Source organism: Pseudophryne corroboree, chromosome 10 (genome assembly GCF_028390025.1).
Source record: "Pseudophryne corroboree isolate aPseCor3 chromosome 10, aPseCor3.hap2, whole genome shotgun sequence".
In the NCBI taxonomy this organism is placed as follows: Eukaryota; Metazoa; Chordata; class Amphibia; order Anura; family Myobatrachidae; genus Pseudophryne; species Pseudophryne corroboree.
Window position 1 is genome coordinate 284,517,226 of NC_086453.1, and position 23,440 is coordinate 284,540,665.

Consider the following 23,440-nt stretch of genomic DNA (forward strand, 5'->3'; position numbering starts at 1 on the left):
ATGGTAGCATAAAAACTATGTGTTATCTTAAAAACCTAAAAGTATCACTCCTAAAATAGAAGGTACTAGACAGATTAAAAAAGGCACATAGGAATATGCGTTTTCAAAAAACCTAATTTTTTAAAAATAGAGGAATCAGAAAATTAGCTTAGCTTTGTGGTGAGGTTTAGATCAAGGAGTAGCACCCAACGCGTTTCGTCCTATCTGGACTTCATCAAGGGGTGATTTGACTAGAGACAGACCTTACTTATATACCAGTATGACAGGAAGTGATGTGAGTCCCATTTCCTGTAAGCAATTAACATGACTTGTTAAATTGCTATAAATAATATGTGATATCATATTGTATTAAATGCAGATTATTTGGTTTAAGCTATGGCAGAGAGAAACGAGTGAAATCTGTTGTTAGAAACAGCTGAAATACATTAAAGACTCTCAGGGCCGCCGACTTCCGGTCCGGGCTCAGCGTGACGTCATATCCGCCCCTCTTCCGGTGTCCGGCGTTTCGTACTACGCCTGTGTAGTTTATGTGCGACGGAAGTTCACTGTATCTGTTTATGCTCCCCGGGGCGGTTGCCTGGATACCCGGCTGGCGTGTTGAATGACAGCATAAGAATCTCGCGTCCGCCATTTTTCTGTAGTCTGAGTACATGGTTATGGCGGACATGTTTTTTTAAAGTCTAAGTCCATGAGATGTTTTCTTTTTCAGATTGGATTCGGAATTTGGTCAGCTCCGGATTATATAAAAGATAAAGGGAGGATCGATTCAGTATAACCGGGCATTACATATAAATGTAAACAACAAAATAACTGGATAATAATTATAAAAGAAATGGTAATAAATATTAAAAAAGTAAATAATGAGATTTAGGGATTTATACTAGATATGATAGCCCATTATACACATGAGACATTAATGGGAAGGAGAATCTGCATATGTTCTTATATACATATATACTAGGGAAAGGTATTACTGGGAATAAAATCTCTATTGATGCACTAAAGTAGATATATTATGCATAAAAGATATTTTTATATATATAAAAATTAATTATATACACATTAGTAGGTCATTCATAAATTGTTCCCTCATGTGTTTACAACACTCAGTCTTCCAAGTCGGTCTCCCATCCTTGTACTAGCCGAGCCCAGCCTTGCTTAGCTTCCAAGATCGGACGGTATTGGGCGTCTCCAGGCTGGTGTGATTGTAATAGTAATGTGGAGATATATGGATGGACCTTTGATGTGCATATCAAAATGACAACGAGAGTTATTCAGTATTTTTATAATTTTAATGGGGATATCTGACTTAGAGTTATTATGGTAAGAGAGACAACATGTATCAAAACATAAAGATAGGGATAGGGATGCTTGTGGGTTTAGAGGATTCCTTGTGAAATCCTTTCTTACAGCACCTGATCTCCCCTGGCGGTCACCCATCCAGGTACTGGTCAGGCCCAACACTGCTTTGCTTCCAAGGTCGGCCGGATTTGGGCGTATCCAGTGTGGTATGGCTGTAACGAGGAAGCAGAGTTTTTCTTACGAACCCAGGACGAATGGGGGAGAGGTTGGGATGGAGAAAGTGCGAAGAATAGGTAGCTTACATTACAGGAAGGGTGCTATTTCGTATCCTTCATTGAGGCCATCTGGGTGGAGAGTGTTCAATTCGTAGATCCAGAACATTTCTCTTCTGGAAAGGAGGTTGGAAAGGTCACCTCCTCTTTCTCCCAGTGATACCAATTCGATGCCTTTAAAGGTTAATGTCTCTGGATCCGAGTTGTGGCATTGATGGAAATGTCTTGATACTGCGTGTGTGAGGACTTTATTCTTTATATTCCTAACATGTTCTTGTATGCGAAGTTTCAGGATTCTTTTGGTTTTGCCAATGTACTTCAGACCACAGGGACATTCCAGGAGATATATTATAGATGATGCGTTACAGTTGATAAACTGTTTGATTCGATATTCCTTCTTGGTGTTGGTGTTATTGAAGGTTTTCCTGTTATGGTGAAGATATTTGCAAATATTGCACTTTCCACACTTATAACTGCCCACACATTTCGGCATCGGATTCCTAACTTCAGGGTTTCTTAGCATGCTGGGTGCCACCAAATCCTTCAAGCTTTGTGACTTTCGGAAAACTAATTTGGGTTCTTTGGTAAGGTAATCCTTTAGAATGGGGTCCATGAGTAAGATATGCCAATGTTTTTTAAGTGTTTGTTGGATGAATTTCTCGTGTCTGCTATATGTCGTGATGAACTTGACATTATCTTCCTTATTTTCCTTAGTTTTATACTGCAGAAGTTCGCCCCTTTCCAATTCCTTTGTTCTATTCATAGCTCCTTCCAGGAGTTGTGCGGGGTAACCCTTTTCTTTGAATCTCTCCTTGTAGATTTCCAATTGTTGATCTCTTTCTTCCTTTTTCTTACAGTTACGTGATATTCTATTGAACTGCGAGAAGGGGATATTGTCTTTCCAATGTTGTTGGTGATTACTTTTGTAGTGCACGTAGCTATTCATATCCACTTTCTTAATAAAATTGCTTGCGATAATATCACTACCTGAGTGCGTCAGGACCAGATCTAGAAATTCAATCCTTTCCGTGTTCTCCATTGCTGTGAAACTGAGATTCATATCATTTGTCGAGATGTGCAAGGCTGGGCTCGGCTAGTACAAGGATGGGAGACCGACTTGGAAGACTGAGTGTTGTAAACACATGAGGGAACAATTTATGAATGACCTACTAATGTGTATATAATTAATTTTTATATATATAAAAATATCTTTTATGCATAATATATCTACTTTAGTGCATCAATAGAGATTTTATTCCCAGTAATACCTTTCCCTAGTATATATGTATATAAGAACATATGCAGATTCTCCTTCCCATTAATGTCTCATGTGTATAATGGGCTATCATATCTAGTATAAATCCCTAAATCTCATTATTTACTTTTTTAATATTTATTACCATTTCTTTTATAATTATTATCCAGTTATTTTGTTGTTTACATTTATATGTAATGCCCGGTTATACTGAATCGATCCTCCCTTTATCTTTTATATAATCCGGAGCTGACCAAATTCCGAATCCAATCTGAAAAAGAAAACATCTCATGGACTTAGACTTTAAAAAAACATGTCCGCCATAACCATGTACTCAGACTACAGAAAAATGGCGGACGCGAGATTCTTATGCTGTCATTCAACACGCCAGCCGGGTATCCAGGCAACCGCCCCGGGGAGCATAAACAGATACAGTGAACTTCCGTCGCACATAAACTACACAGGCGTAGTACGAAACGCCGGACACCGGAAGAGGGGCGGATATGACGTCACGCTGAGCCCGGACCGGAAGTCGGCGGCCCTGAGAGTCTTTAATGTATTTCAGCTGTTTCTAACAACAGATTTCACTCGTTTCTCTCTGCCATAGCTTAAACCAAATAATCTGCATTTAATACAATATGATATCACATATTATTTATAGCAATTTAACAAGTCATGTTAATTGCTTACAGGAAATGGGACTCACATCACTTCCTGTCATACTGGTATATAAGTAAGGTCTGTCTCTAGTCAAATCACCCCTTGATGAAGTCCAGATAGGACGAAACGCGTTGGGTGCTACTCCTTGATCTAAACCTCACCACAAAGCTAAGCTAATTTTCTGATTCCTCTATTTTTAAAAAATTAGGTTTTTTGAAAACGCATATTCCTATGTGCCTTTTTTAATCTGTCTAGTACCTTCTATTTTAGGAGTGATACTTTTAGGTTTTTAAGATAACACATAGTTTTTATGCTACCATGTTTTTTCCTTTAATTATCCAAAAAATTTTATAAGCAGAAATTTTAATTCTCTTTTACCTCACTAATTTTTTTTATATGGGTCATATATATACACTCTTTTTATGAACCTATATGTTTTTATCATGTTTTATTTTGTATAGTACGTTCCACTACAATAAACCTATATTATTTTATTTATATACTGCTTTGAGCAATCTATTAGCACCATTGGTCGCTCTCCACTACCTCATCCCCTGTCCACATAACCATTTTCTATAGGTAACCATACCATTACCTATAACTATTTGGGGTAAATGAGCTGACGCCCTGATATATAAAGTAGGGAGTGCAAATGCAATAAGCGTTTTTTGTACACCATTTGTAGAGTTCCCATTCTAGTTGTTACACTTAAGATACTGCATCCGTGGCGCTGATATCTCTCCAGTACACAATATATATATATATATATATATGCACATATATATTATATATGTATATATATATATATATATTTCTCATACGTGCTAGAGGATGCCGGGGACGCTTCAAGAACCATGGGGTATAGACGGGATCCGCAGGAGAAATGGGCACTTTCAGACTTTGAAAGGGGTGTGAACTGGCTCCTCCCTCTATGCCCCTCCTCCAGACTCCAGTTTAGAATCTGTGCCCAGGCAGACTGGATGCACAACTGAGGAGCTCTACTGAGTATCTCGGAAAAGACTTTATGTTAGGTTTTTTATTTTCAGGGAGGCTGCTGGCAACGGTCTCCCTGCATCGTGGGACATAGGGGAGAAAAGTCAGACCTACTTCTAGGGAGTTTAAAGGCTCTGCTTCTTGGCTACAGGACACCATTAGCTCCTGCGGGTTTGGAACACTAGGTAAGCCTAGAGGTTCACTCCCAGAGCCCGCCGTCACCCCCCTTGCAGAGCCAGAAGACAGGTGAGAAGAAGAAGATTGAAGGCTTCAGTGACGGCTTCTGAGGTACCGCACAGCAATCGCGCTGCGCCCCATGCTTCCATACACAGCGGCACTGCAGGGTGCAGGGCGCGGGGGGGGGGGGGGCACCCTGGGCAGCATTAGAAACCTCTTTTCAGGCTGGCAGAGTGAAATTGAAGTGCCTTGGCACTAAATTCGTACCCCTGCCAGCATTATTTGTTTTAAAAAAGAGCTGGCTGAAGCGCACCATGAAGGGGGCGGGGCTTAGCCCTCACAGCTCTCATCAGCGCCATTTTCTCTCCAGAGCTGCAGAGACGCTGATCCTTCCTCACCACTGCTATATACAAGTAACAGGGTGCAAAACGGGGGGTGGGGGGCACAACAAATTTGGTGCTAAATTAAGTGATTATAAAGCGCTGCAGGGTCTGAGGCATTATATATTAAGGCTTCAGAACCGGGACAGGCGCTGGGTTGTGAGCTGGCAAACTCCCTCTGTGTTTCTCTGACAGGCTTTACTGTGGGTCTGTCCCCCTTTTGGCCCAGTGTGTCTGTGGGTGTTGGTACAGGTGTGTCGGCATGTCTGAGGCAGAGTGCTCTTCCCAGGAGGAGACTGTGTTGGGGGCAGAAACGGCTGTGGGAATGACCCTGTCGGCACCGCCGACTCCTGACTGGGTAAATGTGTTGAATGCTTTGAATGCTAATGTGGCTCTTATTAATAAGAGATTAGATAAATCTGAGTCTCAGAAACAGGTATGGAAAAAATCTGTGTAGGATGTGTTATCACAAGTCCAGACCCCATCGGGGTCACATAAACGTTTGTTTGCTCAGTTAGCAGACACAGATACCGACACGGACACTGACTACAGTGTCGACTATAGTGATACCAGATTAGACCCAAAATTGACAAAGAGCATTCATTACATGATTGTGGCAATAAAAGACGTGCTGCATATCACCGAGGACCCTGCTGTTCCGGATACTAGGGTCTGTATGTTTAAGGTAAGAAACCTGAGGTAACGTTTTCTCCCTCTCATGAACTGAATGCCCTTTTTGAAAAAATGTGGGAAAATCCTGACAGAAAGTTTCTGATTCCCAAAAGGATTCAAATGACGTATCCGTTTCCCTCTGGGGATAGAGAGAAGGGGGAGTCACTTCCCATTGTAGACAAGGCGCTGTCATGGTTGTCTAAAAAGGTGGCTTTACCGTCTCCTGACATGGCAGACCTTAAGGATCCTGTGGATCGTTGACAGGAAAATACGCTAAAATCCATTTACGTCACCACAGGTATACTACTCAGACCAGCTATTGCATCTGCATGGGTGAGTAGTGCTATCGAAAAGTGGGCAGATAACTTGTCATCTGATATAGATACCCTGGATAGGGATACCATCCTTTTAACGCTAGGTTATATCAGGAACGCTGCAGCCTACCCAAAGGAAGCGGCGAGAGATATTGGCCTCTTGGGATCAAGGGCAAATGCCATGGCAGTCTCAGCTAGGAGAGCATTGTGGATTCATCAATTGAATGCTGATGCTGACTCTAAGAAAGCTATGGAGTCTCTACCGTATAAAGGTGGTGTGTTGTTTGGTGAAGGTCTCGCGGAGTTGGTATCTACGGCTACCGCGGGTAAGTCGTAATTTTTGCCTCATGTTCCTCCACAACAAAAGAAAGCTCACCGCTTGCAGATGCAGTCCTTTCGGACAAATAAATACAAAAAAGGCCGAGGTTATTCCTTCCTTGCAAATAGAGGAAGAGGAAAAGGTAAAAGATCTCCGGCCGTGGCAGGTTCTCAGGAGCAGAAGTCCTCCCCGGCTTCTGCCAAATCCACCGCATGACGCTGGGGCTCCTCTGTGGAAGTCCGCACCGGCGGGGGCACGTCTCAAGCTTTTCAGTCATTTCTGGGCTCGTTCGGCCCTAGACCCATGGATTCTAGAAATAGTGTCCCAGAGGTACAAACTGGAGTTTCAAGACGTACCCCCTCTACGTTTTTTCAAATCAGCCTTACCAACTTCTCTTCCGAACAGGGAGGAAGTATGCAATGCAATACAAAAGTTGTGTCGGAATCAAGTCATTGTCAGGGTTCCCCCGACACAACAGGGAGAAGGCTTTTATTCAAGCCTGTTTGTGGTCCCGAAGCCGGACGGCTCGGTCAGACCAATTCTGAACCTAAAATCCCTCAATCTTTACCTAAGAAAATTCAAATTCAAGATAGAATCTCTCCGAGCAGTGATCTCCAGTCTCGAGGAAGGGGATTTCATGGTGTCGGTCGACATAAAGGATGCCTACTTACACATCCCCATATATCCTCCGCATCAGGCTTACCTGAGGTTTGCTACTCAGGATTGTCATTACCAGTTTCAGACGCTGCCGTTTGGTCTATCCACGGCTCCGAGGATTTTCACCAAGGTAATGGTGGAAATGATGGTTCTCCTTCGCAAGCTAGGAGTCACAATTATCCCTTACCTGGACGATCTCCTGATAAAGGCGAGATCCAAAGACAAGCTGGTGCAGGACATTGCGCTCTCCCTGACAGTTCTGCAACAACATGGTTGGCTCCTAAACCTGCCGAAGTCGCAGTTGAATCCGACGAAGCGGTTGTTGTTTTTGGGAATGATTCTGGACACGGAATTACAGAGAGTTTTTCTTCCAGAAGAGAAGACTCTGGAAATTCACAGTTTGGTCAAACAAATTCTGAAACCAGCGAGAGTATCAATTCATCAATGCACTCGGTTGCTGGGGAAGATGGTGGCGGCCTACGAGGCCATTCAATTTGGCAGATTCCATGCCAGGGTGTTTCAGTGGGACCTGTTGGACAAGTGGTCCGGATCCCATCTGCACATACACCGGAAAATAATCCTGTCCTCCAAGACCAGAATCTCACTCCTGTGGTGGCTGCACAGCTCTCACCTCCTAGAGGGACGCAGGTTCGCGATCCAGAACTGGATCCTAGTAACCACGGATGCGAGTCTCTGAGGCTGGGTAGCAGTCACACAGTGGGGAAACGTTCCAGGGAAAATGGTCAAGCCAGGAAGTTTGTCTACACATAAACGGTCTGGAGTTAAGGGCCATTTACAACGGCCTTCTGCAAGCGGAACGTCTTCTTCGCAACCGGCCCGTCCTAATTCAATCGGACAATATAACAGCAGTAGTGCACATAAAGCGCCAGGGTGGAACAAAGAGCAGGGCGGCAATGGCAGAGGCCACAAAAGTTCTCCGCTGGGCGGAAAGACATACAAGCGCTCTCTCAGCGATCTTCATTCCAGGAGTGGACATCTGGGAAGCAGACTTCCTCAGCAGACACAATCTCCATCCAGGAGAGTGGGGTCTTCATCAAGAGGTTTTCACAGAAGTGACAAGTCTTTGGGGAATTCCTCAAACAGGCGTGATGGCGTCTCGCCTCAACAAGAAACTTCAGAGATATTGTTCCAGGTCGAGGGACCCTCAAGCAATAGCGGTGTTCGCGCTGGTAACACCATGGGTGTTTCAGTCGGTGTACGTGTTTCCTCCGCTGCCACTCAGTCCAAAGGTGCTAAATGTCATAAGAAGAACAAAGCTTCAGGTGATCCTCATTGCTCCGGACTGGCCAAGAAGGGCTTGGTATCCAGATCTTCAGGAATTACTCATAAGAGATCCCTGGCCTCTTCCTCTATGAGAGGATCTGTTACAGCAGGGTCCGTGCGAGTACCACGACTTACCGCGGCTACGTTTGACGGCTTGACGGTTGAACGCCGGATCCTAGCCCGAAAGGGTATTCCCAGTGAAGTTATTCCCACACTTCTTCAGGCTAGAAAAGGAGTAACGTCTAAACATTATCACTGTATTTGGAGAAAATATGTGTCTTGGTGTGAATCCAAGAAGGCTCCTATGGAAGAATTTCAGCTAGGGCGTTTTCTCCATTTTCTACAAGCAGGTGTGGATGTGGGCCTAAAGTTAGGCTCAATTAAAGTACAAATTTCGGCCTTATCGATTTTCTTTCAGAAACAATTGGCCTCCTTTTCAGAAGTTCAGACTTTCGTGAAAGGAGTTTTGCACATCCAACCTCCATTTGTGCCCCCAGTGGCACCATGGGATCTTAACGTGGTGTTGCATTTTCTTCAATCACATTGGTTTGAACCTTTACAGAAGGTTGAGTTGAAATTTCTCACTTGGAAAGTGGTTATGCTATTGGCCTTAGCATCCACAAGGTGGGTGTCTGAGTTAGCGACTTTTTCTCACAAGAGTCCTTATTTAATCTTCCATGAGGATAGAGCGGAGTTGTGGACTCGTCAACAATTTCTGCCGAAGGTGGTTTAATCGCTCCACATGAACCAGCCTATTGTGGTACCAGTGGCTACTGACGCCTTCGAGGAGTCAAAATCTCTCGATGTTGTTAGGGCCTTGAAGATTTATGTCGCCAGAATGGCTCCACTTAGGATAACGGAAGCTCTGTTTATCCTGTATGCTGCCAACAAGATTGGAATGCCTGCTTCAAAGCAGACTATTGCGCGCTGGATCTGCAATACGATTCAGCATGCTCATTCTACGGCTGGATTGCCGTTACCGAAATCAGTGAAGGCCCACTCTACCAGGAAAGTTGGCTCATCCTGGGCGGCTGCCCGCGGAGTCTCGGCATTACCACTCTGCCGAGCAGCTACTTGGTCGGGTTCAAACACTTTTGCGAAATTTTACAAGTTTGATACCTTGGCTGATGAGGACCTCATGTTTGGTCGATCGGTGCTGCAGAGTCATCCGCACTCTCCTGCCCGTTCTAGAGCTTTGGTATAAACCCCATGGTTCTTGAAGCGTCCCCAGCATCCTCTAGGACGTATGAGAAAATAGGATTTTAATACCTACCGGTAAATCCTTTTCTCTTAGGCCGTAGAGGATGCTGGGCGCCCGTCCCAGTGCGGACTCTATCTGCAGTTATTAGTTATGTTTACACGCGGGTTGTGTCTCTGTTATAGTCAGCCTGTTGCTGACGTTGTTTATGCCGTTGACTGGTTTTCTGTTAAATGCTATGTTGTACGGCGTGTTTGAGGTGTGAGCTGGTATATGTCCCACCTTGGTTAACAATAATTCCGTTCCTCGAAATGTCCGTCTCCCTGGGTAGAGTTCCTATAACTGGAGACCGGAGGAGGGGCATAGAGGGAGGAGCCAGTTCACATCCCTTTCAAAATCTTAAAGTGCCCATGTCTCCTGCGGATCCCATCTATGCCCCATGGTTCTTGAAGAAAAACGTTGCTGGCTGCGGTGCCATCCATGAGCTTGCACGCTCCACATAGACGGTAAAGATATCGGCGGCACTCTGCAGGCTTATTATGTGGTTTAAAAGATGCCTTTATTACACCTACGTTTCGGGCATACTCCCGTCGTCAGGGCAGGACTCACCCTGACGACGGGCGTACGCCCGAAACGTAGGTGTAATAAAGGCATCTTTTAAACTGCACAACAAGCCTGCAGAGTGCCGCCGATATCTTTGCTATATATATATATATATATATATATATATATATAAAGTTGTTGTTTCTTTGGGGTACGCCTAATGTTTACAACCTCCTATAAATTGAGGTAATGAACCTCTTATACCAATTCAGTAGACAAGTAAAATGGCATCAGTCTTTTTCTTCTCCAAGATATACATATATTTATTTAAAAACTGTTGCTAAAAACTTATAGCATCAAGACAATATTAAGTACATAAGAACAATTACATTTTTCTGTGAATATTTGGTAGATGAATTTTCCATTTCCTTTATGGATCCCAATACTATGTCACCCTTGTATATAGTGATGGAAGAATTAGAACTAGGTAGTTATCTGTGTCCCGGCAACCCACTTGGGTCCTTCCGTGGGGCCTTCATATTTTGCTCCTCAGCATAATGTTGAACCTACATGGGTGCAGTGTCTCTCTGTCTGTTCAGGGCCTGGTCCAAGTGTCCACTTCCCTGAAACTCATGCTGGATCCTGCTGAGTGTCAATGTCCTGTTAAGTATGCATTACCCATGCCCCTTTGATGGTGAGGAGAACACTCTGGCTTTGCTCTTGGACAACTGACGCTGAATCAAAAAAGACATTTGTATCTCTACATTTCAATGGTGAGACCCTTTTTGGACCTGATCTGGATAAGTTTTCCGCTTCTACAACTGCCTCTAATTCAGCATTGCTGCCTTAAGCAGTTGACAAGCCAATAGTTCCTCCATTCCGGTCCTTTTGTTCTGAAGATTTCAACCTTCCTTTTGTGGTCACACTTCCTCCTTTGATGGTGGAAAGCCCAAAGGAAAACAGCAATGGGTGGGTACCAAGCAGTCCCCAAGCCTGCTTAAAAGCCAGCTGCATGATTTATCAGACTCCCACCCTGGGGCACAGCAGGGAGGAAGGCTGTATGCAGTTATTCTGCGAGTAATGGTGAAAGACTACATCTGAATCCTGGGTTTGGAGCATGGTGAGTCGGGGCTATGTTATTTCCTTCAAAAGAACCTCCTCCCAGGTGTTTTTCCACAACTGGTCTACCTTCTGGACTAGGGAGTTATTTCCCATGTCCCTCCATATAAGAGGGGCACAGGTTTCTATTCCAACCTGTTCCTTGTTGAAAAACAAGATGGCTCTTTTCAGACAATTCTCAGTTTTAAATCCCTGAATGTTTATCTCTCTATCCAAAATGGAATCTCTTTGGTCCATTTTGCAGTCCCTTGAGCACGGGAATTTCCATTCATCCTTGGATGTCAAGGATGCTAACCTGCATGTCCCAGGTTTGTTAGAACATCAACATGTTGTCGACAGCTCCTTGAATGTTCACTAAAGTGATGTCTGTAATGGTAGCTGCCCTACGACTTCACTTGGCTGGATTATTCTGTACCTAGACTATCTTCTGATGGCAGCCCAGTCAGAGGTCTCTCAGTTCAGTTGCTTCAACCCCATAAATGCCTCATCAACTGTCGCAAGTCCAGCTTGAACCCAACTCAGCTGCTGGTGCACCTGGAAGCCCTCTTGGACACCCGTCTTCAAAGCATTTTTCTTGCCAGGGACAAGATTGTGTTGTTGTTACAGGTGTTTGATCTCATCTCTCTGCTTAAGGAAAGTACTGGTGCATCAATGCATGCACATCTTAGGGAAGATGGCATTCAATTTTGACATGGAGGAGTTTGTCCAGGTACATTTTTGGGTCTTCCAGGCAGAGCTTCTAGTCAAGTGGAACAGTTTTCCCCTTCAGATGAAGTCTTGGCAAAGAACTTGTACCGAGAAGAGGCTTTGCTTAGATTCCTCTTAACTTAATTCCAGATGTTGATAAAGTGTTTAATTGTACCACAAACCTCTGGAAAAGATGCAGACTGTAATGCCTGCAATTCAGATAGACATGAACATGATGCAATTTATATTGGATGGAAAATGGAGAGTTTCCAGAAGTCTCATGGAAAAGGTTATAAAGGGCGAATTTGGCCAACGATAACTAGGAAACCCAATCATCCTGTTTGGTGGAAATATAAACTCCAATAAACTTCTCCAGGTCTAGGTTTACTCGCTTCATCTGCCCATTGTTCTGAGGATGATAGGCTGAAGAGAAATTGAGGTTGATGTTAAAGTACTTACATAGTGCTTTCCAGAATTTAGAGGTTACCTGTATCGTATGTTCAGATTAAATGTCCTTGTGAAATCTGTGCATCCCGAAAATCTTGCTTATAAACATCTCTGCCAGCTATGGGGATGAGGGTAAACCCTTCAAATGAAGCCTTGTAAAATATATCCACCGTTACTCAGATTGTGTTGAAACTCTGAAAGGAGGACAGATCGATAACAAAGTTCATGGAGATGTGGGTCCATGGACGATTGGGCACCCACAGTGGATGTAAGAAACCTGTTGGAGACTAGGGGGTATATTCAATAACTGTCCGAAGCTGCCATCTTGTTGGAAAGACGGCAGCTACCGACAGTTTTAGGTCAGAAGGGCTTCCGACCTATTCATTACGGCCCCATTTATTCTGACAAGTCGGGAAACCCGACTTGTCGGAATGCTGTCAGCCGCCGATCAGCGTGCATTTTCGGAAGCAGGGCCAAACGCGACAGGTTTTAGCCCCGTTTCTGACAATCTCAATCCGACTTTAAAAAAAGTCGGATTGAGATAAGTGATCTGAGACCAGGAGACGGGGGAGCAGCGGGGAGAGCAGGGACCCAGCGGCAGCGTCCACCCGGCTCCAGCAAGCGACGTCCCGCTTGCTGGAGCCGGGTGGACGCTGCCGTGAGCCTCCGCTGCTCCCCCGTCTCCTCTCCTCCCCCGTCCACTGCTCTCCCCTTCCCCCCGCGCCAGAGACATCTCCTCACCTCCGGCGCCGCTGGTCACAGTAGGATGGGTGCTGATATATATAAGAAAAAAAAAATACATTTTCAACTGAGAAAATGCTTCTTTAGCTTCTGACAGCCACACCCTGTTATCTTGACCTTTCCTGGTGTTTGCAGTTATGGGAACTGCAATAGTTCTTAATGAATTGTCTATAGACATTGCAGAACCCCAGGAAACAACGTATTGCTTTTAAAACTGTCGGACAGAGCCAGTTAACAACGGTGGCGAGCTTCTCTGGATCTTATTGAAGTCTGGAACCAGAGATAATATATTCCAGGAATGCAGTTTATTTTTGCTCAAAGTTGCATTTTTCTAATTTGCAGAAAAGCTGGTTTGCACAAAGTTAAGAACTTCGCACACATGCTTGTAATGACTCATTAAGTCCTTGGAGAATATCATTATGTCATCCAGATAGACCACAATATATTTGTTAAGTTGATGCTGGAAGATGTTATTCATGTTTTTCTGGAAAACGGCTGGTGCATTACTTAAACTGAAAGGCATAACTATATACTTGTAATGTCCATCTTGCATGTTTCAAATGGATCTTTTGCAGTCAGCAGGGGGGGTGGAAGTCCAGATACTAATGATGACAGATGTGGCAGGGATGTAAGAACAGTGGTTGGGATAGGCTTTCATAAGCTGACACCTCAGCCGACACCTCTTCTAATGACCCACAATGCCACAAGTTCATCCTTCGTCAGATGCTTAGACTCAGTCATCATGGATCTCCCTTGTTGCCAAATATAAAGATAGGTAAGGACGGATGGGCCTTGCGCATAGAGTCCTTTTGGATTGTGTGCCATGCTGCTAGTATATATGAAGATACCAGGCCTCAATGGATTGAGTTCAAGGATGTTTGGTTATGCAGTGCTCGTGACTTGCATTATGGTCGGTGTTCTATAGATTTATATGCAATAGGTATGTGCATGAGAGGAATTTATTTGGGTTCAATAAAACATCAAAAGTTGGCACAGTAACACAAAGTTATATGGTGTGGTAAGCAACGAAAAAAGTAAAAAGAAAAAATGGCAAAAGCAAGTTTGTCCGTTTTAAATTCATAAAGGAAATTTCAAAGTTACAATGTCAGGTTTGGAATCCGGTAGAATGATACTGGTGGTGGTTATCTTCCTTGGATTAATAATGATTATGAGGGTGAGTGGTATGGGTTCCATGTGGGAGGCCCAGCATCCCATACCCTCCACTCCCCACAGAACTTACCCCTCCCATGTACAGGATGTGCATTTCCTGGATATTAATGGTGTTAGGCGCGATTTGTTATCCTCCGTCCACCAGGTGTCCGTACTTCGCTGGTGAGCATCTCTTCTCACGCGGCTGGTTGCCTGAGGGACTGCTGGTCTCTGCACTAACATCCGTAAACTCACGCTATCGCGAGATTACTCTGACTCTGTGGTCAGTTACTGAGTTACTGGCCACTGAACTCGCCGGCTGCCAAGGAGACCTGCGGGGTTAGTGGTCGGTGGTTGGTGATTAGTGTTGGTTTGTGCTCCAACGCGTTTCTGTTTCAGGCCTTTGTCAGGGAGTAGTGTGTAAATAAAAAGATAGAAAAGAGTAGTTTATGGCAGGCAAGGCTGAAGAAAGACTGAAGCTGACACTCTCACTGCCTGCCTGTCTGCCCAAAGCTTGAAAAGTAAACATTATTTCCCTTAGACCAAATGGCTGGTGGCTTGTGACCCTGGCTAGTTAATTACAGGCTGGCATACAGTTTTAAAAATGACATTTCCATACAGAATATACATTGAAATATACATTTTGGGAGCACTATAATAATTCATGGTCATGGCCGAGTTATTATTCATAGGACCGTGAGCATCGCTTACTCAGGGCACAGAGAATGCATACAGTTAGGACATGTGACTTTGAGGAATCACCATAACCCACTTCCATAAATATTGGCATGGTGTTCATCTCTGAATCCCAGAGTCCAAGTTCACAATATACCAATGCTACTAAAACTTTTTTCTGCTTTAATACTCAGAGGGTTTCATCAGAGGAAGGGTTTCATGTGATATTAATTTACTTGTATTTTTTATATATTCATTCTTTATACATTCTTTTGGCACAATTTGAATGTGCTGCTTAGCTTTGGTACCTTAAAATGGCCTATTCAAGCATGTGTAGCAGGTTGTTGGGGACCCTTGGGGAGCTGCATCTGGTCCATATCTGGTGAGTGAGAATCTGAGAGAATTCAAGCTCAGCCAATTCCGGACATTTATTGAAAAAAAGGCACCACTGGTGAGCCAGTAATGTCACCCTCCCCTTTTGTGACGACCTTTATTAGCCATCGAGAAACAGTTCTGTTCAGTTTGGAGATGAAGTAGAAGTAAGGAGGATCCTTTCAATCCGGGCAACCACCCTGAACATGGGAGACACCGAAAGATGAGCTGGAAAAGAAGAGTAAACGGAAGATGGTAAAAGAAGAGGGCCACTGCGATTCAGGTGACGGAGTCCTGAGGCAACCATTGTAAAAGATTGCTGTGAAGATGAGAGGAAGAACATCGGAGAACAGAGGCCTGGTGCAGCAAACTTGGGCAAAGAGGCAGCAGCAAATGAGACTCCAGTGGGGCCTCTCTACTCATTCACACTAGACAACCAGTGTTATTGAAGCATCCTTAGTCAGGCATTAGGCATGTGGCACCTGCGGGCACTGGACCCTGTATAAGCATAACATGCAGTCACAGCCACAGGGACACCCCATTGATGCACGTGCACAGGACCCTCCCCCTTTGGACATTTCAGGTATACATTTGTATTTGTGTATTTTTGAGTGGGGATCTAAAAGAGCCGGGGATCTAAAAGAGCCCCAGCAAGGGGGCACGGCCTCACGGCACACCATCCTATCACTTTACGCCAGGCAGCCAAACAGAGTGCTGGGAGGCATAGCTGCTCAACCAGCCCCTGGCTTACTCTGTGCAGGCTTTTAGACGGACCAGCCCATCAGGCCATCGACCTTTGTGGCATTTGCCAGATGGCCAGTCCAGCCCTTTATGTATAAGTAGTTTAAGGTGGGCAGTACGGATGGTGTAATGGTTAGCATTACTGCCTCACAGAACTTAGGTCATGGGTTCGATTCCCACCATGGCCCTAACTGTGTGGAGTTTGTATATTCTCTCCGTACTTGCGTGGGTTTCCTCTGGGTACTCCGGTTTCCTCCCACAATCCAAAAATATACTGGTAGGTTAATTGGCTCTTAACAAAATTAACCCTATCATGAATGTGTGTACATGTGATAGGGAATATAGATTGTAAGCTCCACTGGGGCAGGGACTGATGTGAATGGCCAAATATTCTCTGTACAGCGCTGCGGAATATGTGTGCGTTATATAAATAACTGGTAATAATAATAAGGTGATTTGAGCTAAGCATACATCCCAACAACTGGGAGGTAGAAATCAGGATCTTGTGCATGCCGTAGGTGCAGCATGGCATGCCAGGCTGCGACTATTCGCAGTCGGCGTTTGCTCCATTAATTCCTGATGGAATTAGTGGAGCAATCACTGGCTGCAAATATTCACAGCCCGACAGGTCATGTAGCATGCCGCATCGCAGCAAGATGTGCATGGATACATCTGTATGCTGTACCTCAGAATTATTCCTATATTCCCTTATTTGTATTCTTTCTAAATGTCTGATGCAATGATCTACAGCAGTGATCTCCAACCCGTAGCTTGCGAGCTACCGGTAGCTCGCCATAGTATTTTCGGTAGCTCACAGAGCGCATGGGCTTGAGCAGTCACTGGCACTCTTCCTCCCTTCATTTTTAATATGGTGCCGGCCGTCAGCCAATCAGAGCTCGTGGACCGGCAGTGGCGGCACCTGATTGGCTGCCGGACCGCGAGTTTCGATTGGCTCACTTAGCGTCACCATATTATAAATGCCCGCCGCCGGAGACTCTGTCACCCTCACCGCAGCTGCTCTCCGGACTTCACAGGAGAGCTGCGCTCTCCTCCCCTTCCGTCCCTCATACAGAAGGAGCAGCACCGGCGGCAGTAGAAGAAGCCAGCAAGGGTTAGCACTGTGTGGGGCACTGTATCGGACACTGCGGGGGTGGGGTGGGGGCATTTTATCTGGCGCGGCAGGGGGCATTTTAAATGGCACTGTGGGGGGAATTGTACCTGGCACTGTTGGGGGGCATTATTTGTGTATCTGGCACTGCTGGGGCTTTATTTGTGTATCTGGAACTGCTGGGAGGCATTATTTGAATATCTGGTACTGCTGAGGGGCATTATTTGTGTATCTGGCACTGCTGAGGGGCATTATTTGTGTATCTGGCACTACGCGGGGGGCATTACTTGTAGTTGTGATGCCACACCCACTTTTATGAGGCCACACCCACTTTCACAGGAATGTACGCGCATTGGGGGGAGGGGGTAGATCCTTCAGAGGTTTTATTTTCCGACAGTAGCTCACACCCTGTTTTGTTCATATGTTTGTAAATCCAGTCATCAGGACACAGAGACATGTGAGTTCACTGCTGTGCTGTTTATTCCATCACCAACTCCAAGCACACTGCACACTGGACCACCCACTTCCCAGCATCCCCCTGGTCCTAGGGACCATCACTGAAGATTCAGGCTTACACATGTTAGTAAGGGAGTGTCTACAAATATTAAGCATTCTAATACACTAACATCACATCCTCTTTTCTTTAAAGATAAGCCCTATACGCTTCAATGCAACAATTAACAATGTCATATTAAGAACATCATCTAACACGTTTCAATGAGTCTCTCAGGTCTGCGTATTTCCCTTTTGGGTCTTTCATACACAGTCTGTGTTTCATCGACCATGTTGGACCTTTCTAGAATCGTGGTTTGTTCACCATTATCAGGATCATCATACATGCCAGATGAAGGGTATTCTTCAGTCATGTTATCTTCATTATGGTTAGGTTGAGATCTTAAATCCACCCGATTTCTTCTTACTTCCATTCCACGCTCTGTACGTATAGTATAAGATCTTGGTGCTACTTGTGCTTGCACAATAACTTTCTGCCCCCAAATACCTTTCTCGTGATCTCTGAGACGGACTTGGTCACCCAATTTTAGATCATATAAGCTTTTTGCTTGCCTGTCATGGAACAGTTTCTGTTTTGCCTGTTGACGTTCCTTACTCAGTCTGACCAAGGCTGAGTTATGTGTATTAAGCAGTTCATCATGTATCGGAAGATTTGCTCTAATCCTCCTTCCCATCAGCATTTGTGCAAGAGAAAGTCCATTCTGTAAAGGTGTACTGCGGTAGATTAAAAGACTTTTGTAGAAATCTTCTTTACCTTCTTCAGCTTTTTTCATGAGACTCTTTACAGTTTTTACTGAACTTTCCATCAACCCATTTGAGCGTGGATAGTGGGGACTTGATGTAGTATGGACACATTCCCACTCATCAGCAAATTGTCTAAATTCAGCACTGGAAAACTGAGGACCATTGTCAGTGAACACTTCCATAGGAACACCATGTCTTGCAAAGATTGACTTCATGCAATTGATTACGGCTTTACTAGTAGTTGTATGTAGTGTCTTCACCTCAGGGTAGTTAGAGTAATAATCAGTCACGACAATGTACGTTTTCCCATTACAAGCAAACAAATCTGTGCCAACTTTCTGGTACGGTTTCTCTGGCACTGCGTGAGGACTCAGTGGCTCGACTTGTTGTTTTGGTCTATACGTAAGACATAATTCATATGTAGCTGTAGTCTGTGCTATGTCTTGGTTCATTCTTGGCCAATACATAACTTCATTTGCTCTCCGCTTACATTTTTCTTCTCCTAAGTGGCCTTCATGTATCTTGCACAGCATAGTTTTTCTTAGTCGTGCAGGTATGACAAACCTATTGCCTTTGTAAATAATACCATCGACAACTGTAAGGTCACTGCGGTACATCCAATAATCATGGATAGATAGCGGGGACGCATGTTTTTCTGCTGGCCAACCTTTCAGAATGATATCTTTCAACACTTTTATTGTGTCATATGTCTCAGTTTCTTTCCTAATCTGTTCTTGTCTTGCAAGAGACACTGGTAGAGAAGTTACGATAAAATTAACATAGGCTTCTATCTCTTCATCCATCAGACTTTTGGAACCTTTACTTTTGTCCACAGCACGAGAAAGTGTATCAGAAATGTACATGTATTTGCCGGGACAGTACAGCAAGTGTACATCATATTTCTGTAGTCTGATAAGCATTCGTTGAATTCTCATGGGACAGTCATGTAATGATTTAGTCATGATAGCTACCAATAGCTTGTGGTCAGTTTCCACTGTAAATGTTTGACCATACATAAACTGATGAAATCGCTCACATGCATATGTGATCGCTAGAAGTTCTTTTTCTATCTGAGCATACCTTGTTTCAGCACTTGTCAGTGCTCTTGATGCATAGATTACTGGTTGCCATGTATCCTCATGTTCTTGTAACAACACTGAGCCTAGGCCAAATTGCGAAGCATCTGCTGAAATTCTTATTCTTTTCGCAGGATCAAAGAATTTTAGCACTGGTTGCTCTGTAATGATCTGTTTCAGGTTTTGCCAACTTTCTTCTTGTTCATGTGACCACATCCACTCGTTATCTTTGTCCAACAACCATCTAAGAGAGGATGTTCGTTCAGAGAGTTGAGAAATAAACTTTCCTAAGTAAGTAATCATTCCTAGGAATCTTCTGACATTGTCTGTGTTCAGGGACGGATTGGGGACTAAAAGTGGCCCTGGAAATATTTCTGGAAGTGGCCTTACATGGGCTGCACCAAATCAACTGTAGGTGCAGCCAACACCAGAGTAGGCAGAATTACTACATCACTATACCTGGAGAAACTGTATGTTTGTATGGGGAAGATAACATAACAGGATAACAATTTAAATACAACCCTCTGCATTTAAGTAAGGGAAGAATTTAACTTTTTCGGGAAAGGTTACATTTCTCCCATCATTTACAACAAAAAGACCTTAAAAAAACAATCCTGATATTACACCCAACAGTTTATGTCAAAAACTTAAGGAAGAAATATAACGACACAAAGCAAGTGAATAATTTTAAACCATGCATTTGTCTTACTTTTTCACTTATTTCCTTTATTTTAAAATATTTTGCTTAGTACAGGTTGAGTATCCCATATCCAAATATTCCGAAATACGGAATATTCCGAAATACGGACTTTTTTGAGTGAGAGTGAGATAGTGAAACCTTTGTTTTTTGATGGGTCAATGTACACAAACTTTGTTTAATACACAAAGTTATTAAAAATATTGTATTAAATGACCTTCAGGCTGTGTGTATAAGGTGTATATGAAACATAAATGAATTGTGTGAATGAAGACACACTTTGTTTAATGCACAAAGTTATAAAAAATATTGGCTAAAATTACCTTCAGGCTGTGTGTATAAGGTGTATATGAAACATAAATGCATTCTGTGCTTAGATTTAGGTCCCATCACCATGATATCTCATTATGATATGCAATTATTCCGAAATACGGAAAAATCCGATATCCAAAATACCTCTGGTCCCAAGCATTTTGGATAAGGGATACTCAACCTGTAATTACAATTTTGGGTGATACACCCTTTTAAAATGGCTTTATTAAGGGTTACGTTTTAACTAATGGAGGATATCTATACATCAATAAAAAATTAAAACAATAGCAATTAGTGGTGAAATTCCACCGCGTTACTCTGCGGGGTAAATTTACTAAAATGGGAGTTCTATTTAAGATGGGATGTTGCCCATAGCAACCAATCAGATTACAGGTATAATGTTCTAGAAGGTGCTAGATAAATGAGAAGTAGAGTCTGATTGGTTGCTATGGGCAACATGCCATCTTAAATAGAACTCCCATTTTAGTAAATTTACCCCTTCGAGTGCACTGCAAATAGAGGCATAGCATGGGCTGATGGCATCCAGGGCAAATTTTAAAAATATGGTGTCCCTTAAAAACTGTTCTAATCTAGGGTAGGTGCACTCTCTCTTAAATAGAATAGCTTATCTATCTTGGGACAACAGTCTGCCAACCGTTAAAAAATATTTCTACTGACCATGTTATTAAAAATGACTAACAGCATTTTTACTGGCATTTTACCATGCTTTATGTTGTGATGCAATATGTTAATTTTCCATGGCCTGATATTTATTTGACTAGTAATTATTTTATACTTTAGTAATAATAATTTTACAATTAACAAAGATTGGGCCTCAATTTGAAATAGCAGATCCTCAAGACATTGGGGGTGATTCCGAGTTGTTCGCTCGCTAGCTGCTTTTAGCAGCATTGCACACTCTAAGCCGCCGCCCTCTGGGAGTGTATCTTAGTTTAGCAGAATAGCGAACGAAAGATTAGCAGAATTGCAAATAGAAATTTCTTAGCAGTTTCTGAGTAGCTCCAGACCTACTCACAAATAGCGATCAGTTCAGTCAGTTTCGTTCCTGGTTTGACGTCACACACACGCCCAGCGTTCGCCCAGCCACTCCAGATACTCCAGCGTTTTTCCCTGACACGCCTGCGTTTTTCCGCACACTCCCAGAAAACGGCCAGTTTCCGCCCAGAAACACCCACTTCCTGTCAATCACACTCCGATCACTTCAACGATGAAAAATCTTCGTTCGGACGTGAGTAAATCTACTAAGTTTTGAGCTAAAATACTAACCGCATGCGCACTGCGAACCATGCGCATGCGCATTTTTGCCTTAATCGCTCCGTTGCGAAAATCGGCAACGAGCAAACAACTCGGAATGACCCCCATTATTAAGAAAAGAGATGAGGACAGGAAAAAGGGGGAGGTAAAGAGAGAGTGTGCGGATGAGTGAGAGAAATATGGAATAAGTGGGGGACAAAATGAAATGGTGAAGAGGTGGGAGATAAAATTCCCAGCTCAAGTCCCCATTATCACAGCCTGCCTCTCCCAGCTAGGGTTGCCACCTCTCCCTGATTTCCTGGATTCTCCAGGATTTGGTGGCAACCCTCCAGGAGGCTTTTCCCTTCACCCGGATTCCTGGATTCTCCAGGAATAAGGGGACCCTGGGAGCACCAGCAGTGCTTCTTGGCAGCCACGGAACTCAGTGAACTACAGTGACTGTCTTGCAAGATGATGGCATCAAATCTAGCGAGACTGTGCTCAGCCCAGACTGAGCTGAAGCTGCCGTGACTCTGCCATCGGCAGCTCTTCCTTAGCGTTTGCCTGGGCTGCGCCTGCGGACCACAGACTGAGCCAAAGCTGCCGTGATGATGCCATCGGCAGCTCTTTCTCAGCGTTTCCCCAAGCTGCGGTGGTGAAGTAACGTCGGCCCGGCTCATGTGAGAAGAGCAACGAGAGCTGGCAGGCATGTCACACATATATTTATAATATAATGAGCATGCATGACACAAATAGAGACTCAAAGTTATATATACTGTAGATATATGTATATTTTTAGTCACTAACAGACACCTTTTAGTAGTGCATTTGTTTGTGTAACCTGTTTTAGCCTGATATTGATTAGGTTGTGTGCAACACTTACGCTTCCATTGTTCTTCCCTCTTTCACACAATCTAGTTTTAAGGCACCAAGTGCCTGTAATTTATCCAAGTGGCAACTACTATATTCCTATTTATATAGATACACTGTTTCACTTACATTGTTTGTATGTAAAATATTTTATAAAATAAATATTGTACATCATTTTATTTACATGAACATTGCTTGGGGCCGCGGGGGGTGGATCTCCAGGAATCGATGATGCTTGAGGTGGTAACCCTACTCCCAGCTCACATCCCCACTTTCACTGCATGCCATTGCCAGCTCACATCCCCACTTTCAGCATTCCCAACTCTTGTCCCCACTCTCACTACCTGCTGCTCCCAGCTCCTGTCCCGACTCTCACTACCTGCTGCTCCCAGCTCCTGTCCCGACTCTCACTACCTGCCACTGCCAGCTCCTGTCCCGACTCTCACTACCTGCTGCTCCCAGCTACTGTCCCGACTTTCACTACCTGCCACTGCCAGCTCCTGTCCCGACTCTCACTACCTGCCGCTCCCAGCTCCTGTCCCGACTCTCACTACCTGCCACTGCCAGCTCCTTTCCCGACTCTCACTACCTGCCACTGCCAGCTCCTGTCCCGACTCTCACTACCTGCCACTGCCAGCTCCTGTCCCGACTCTCACTACCTGCCACTGCCAACTCCTGTCCCGACTCTCACTACCTGCCACTGCCAGCTCCTGTCCCGACTCTCACTACCTGCCGCTGCCAGCTCCTGTCCCGACTCTCACTACCTGCCACTGCCAGCTCCTTTCCCGACTCTCACTACCTGCCACTGCCAGCTCCTTTCCCGACTCTCACTACCTGCCACTGCCAGCTCCTGTCCCGACTCTCACTACCTGCCACTGCCAGCTCCTGTCCCGACTCTCACTACCTGCC

At 44.2% G+C, this 23,440-nt stretch overlaps 2 pseudogenes; both read right to left on the reverse strand.

The window, feature by feature from the left end:
* Window positions 1–1,094: 1,094 nt before the first annotated feature.
* On the reverse strand, window positions 1,095–1,213 carry LOC134967157 (5S ribosomal RNA; annotated as a pseudogene).
* Window positions 1,214–1,403: 190 nt separating this feature from the next.
* LOC134968019 (5S ribosomal RNA) lies at window positions 1,404–1,522 on the reverse strand (annotated as a pseudogene).
* Between the last annotated feature and the right edge of the window lie 21,918 nt (window positions 1,523–23,440).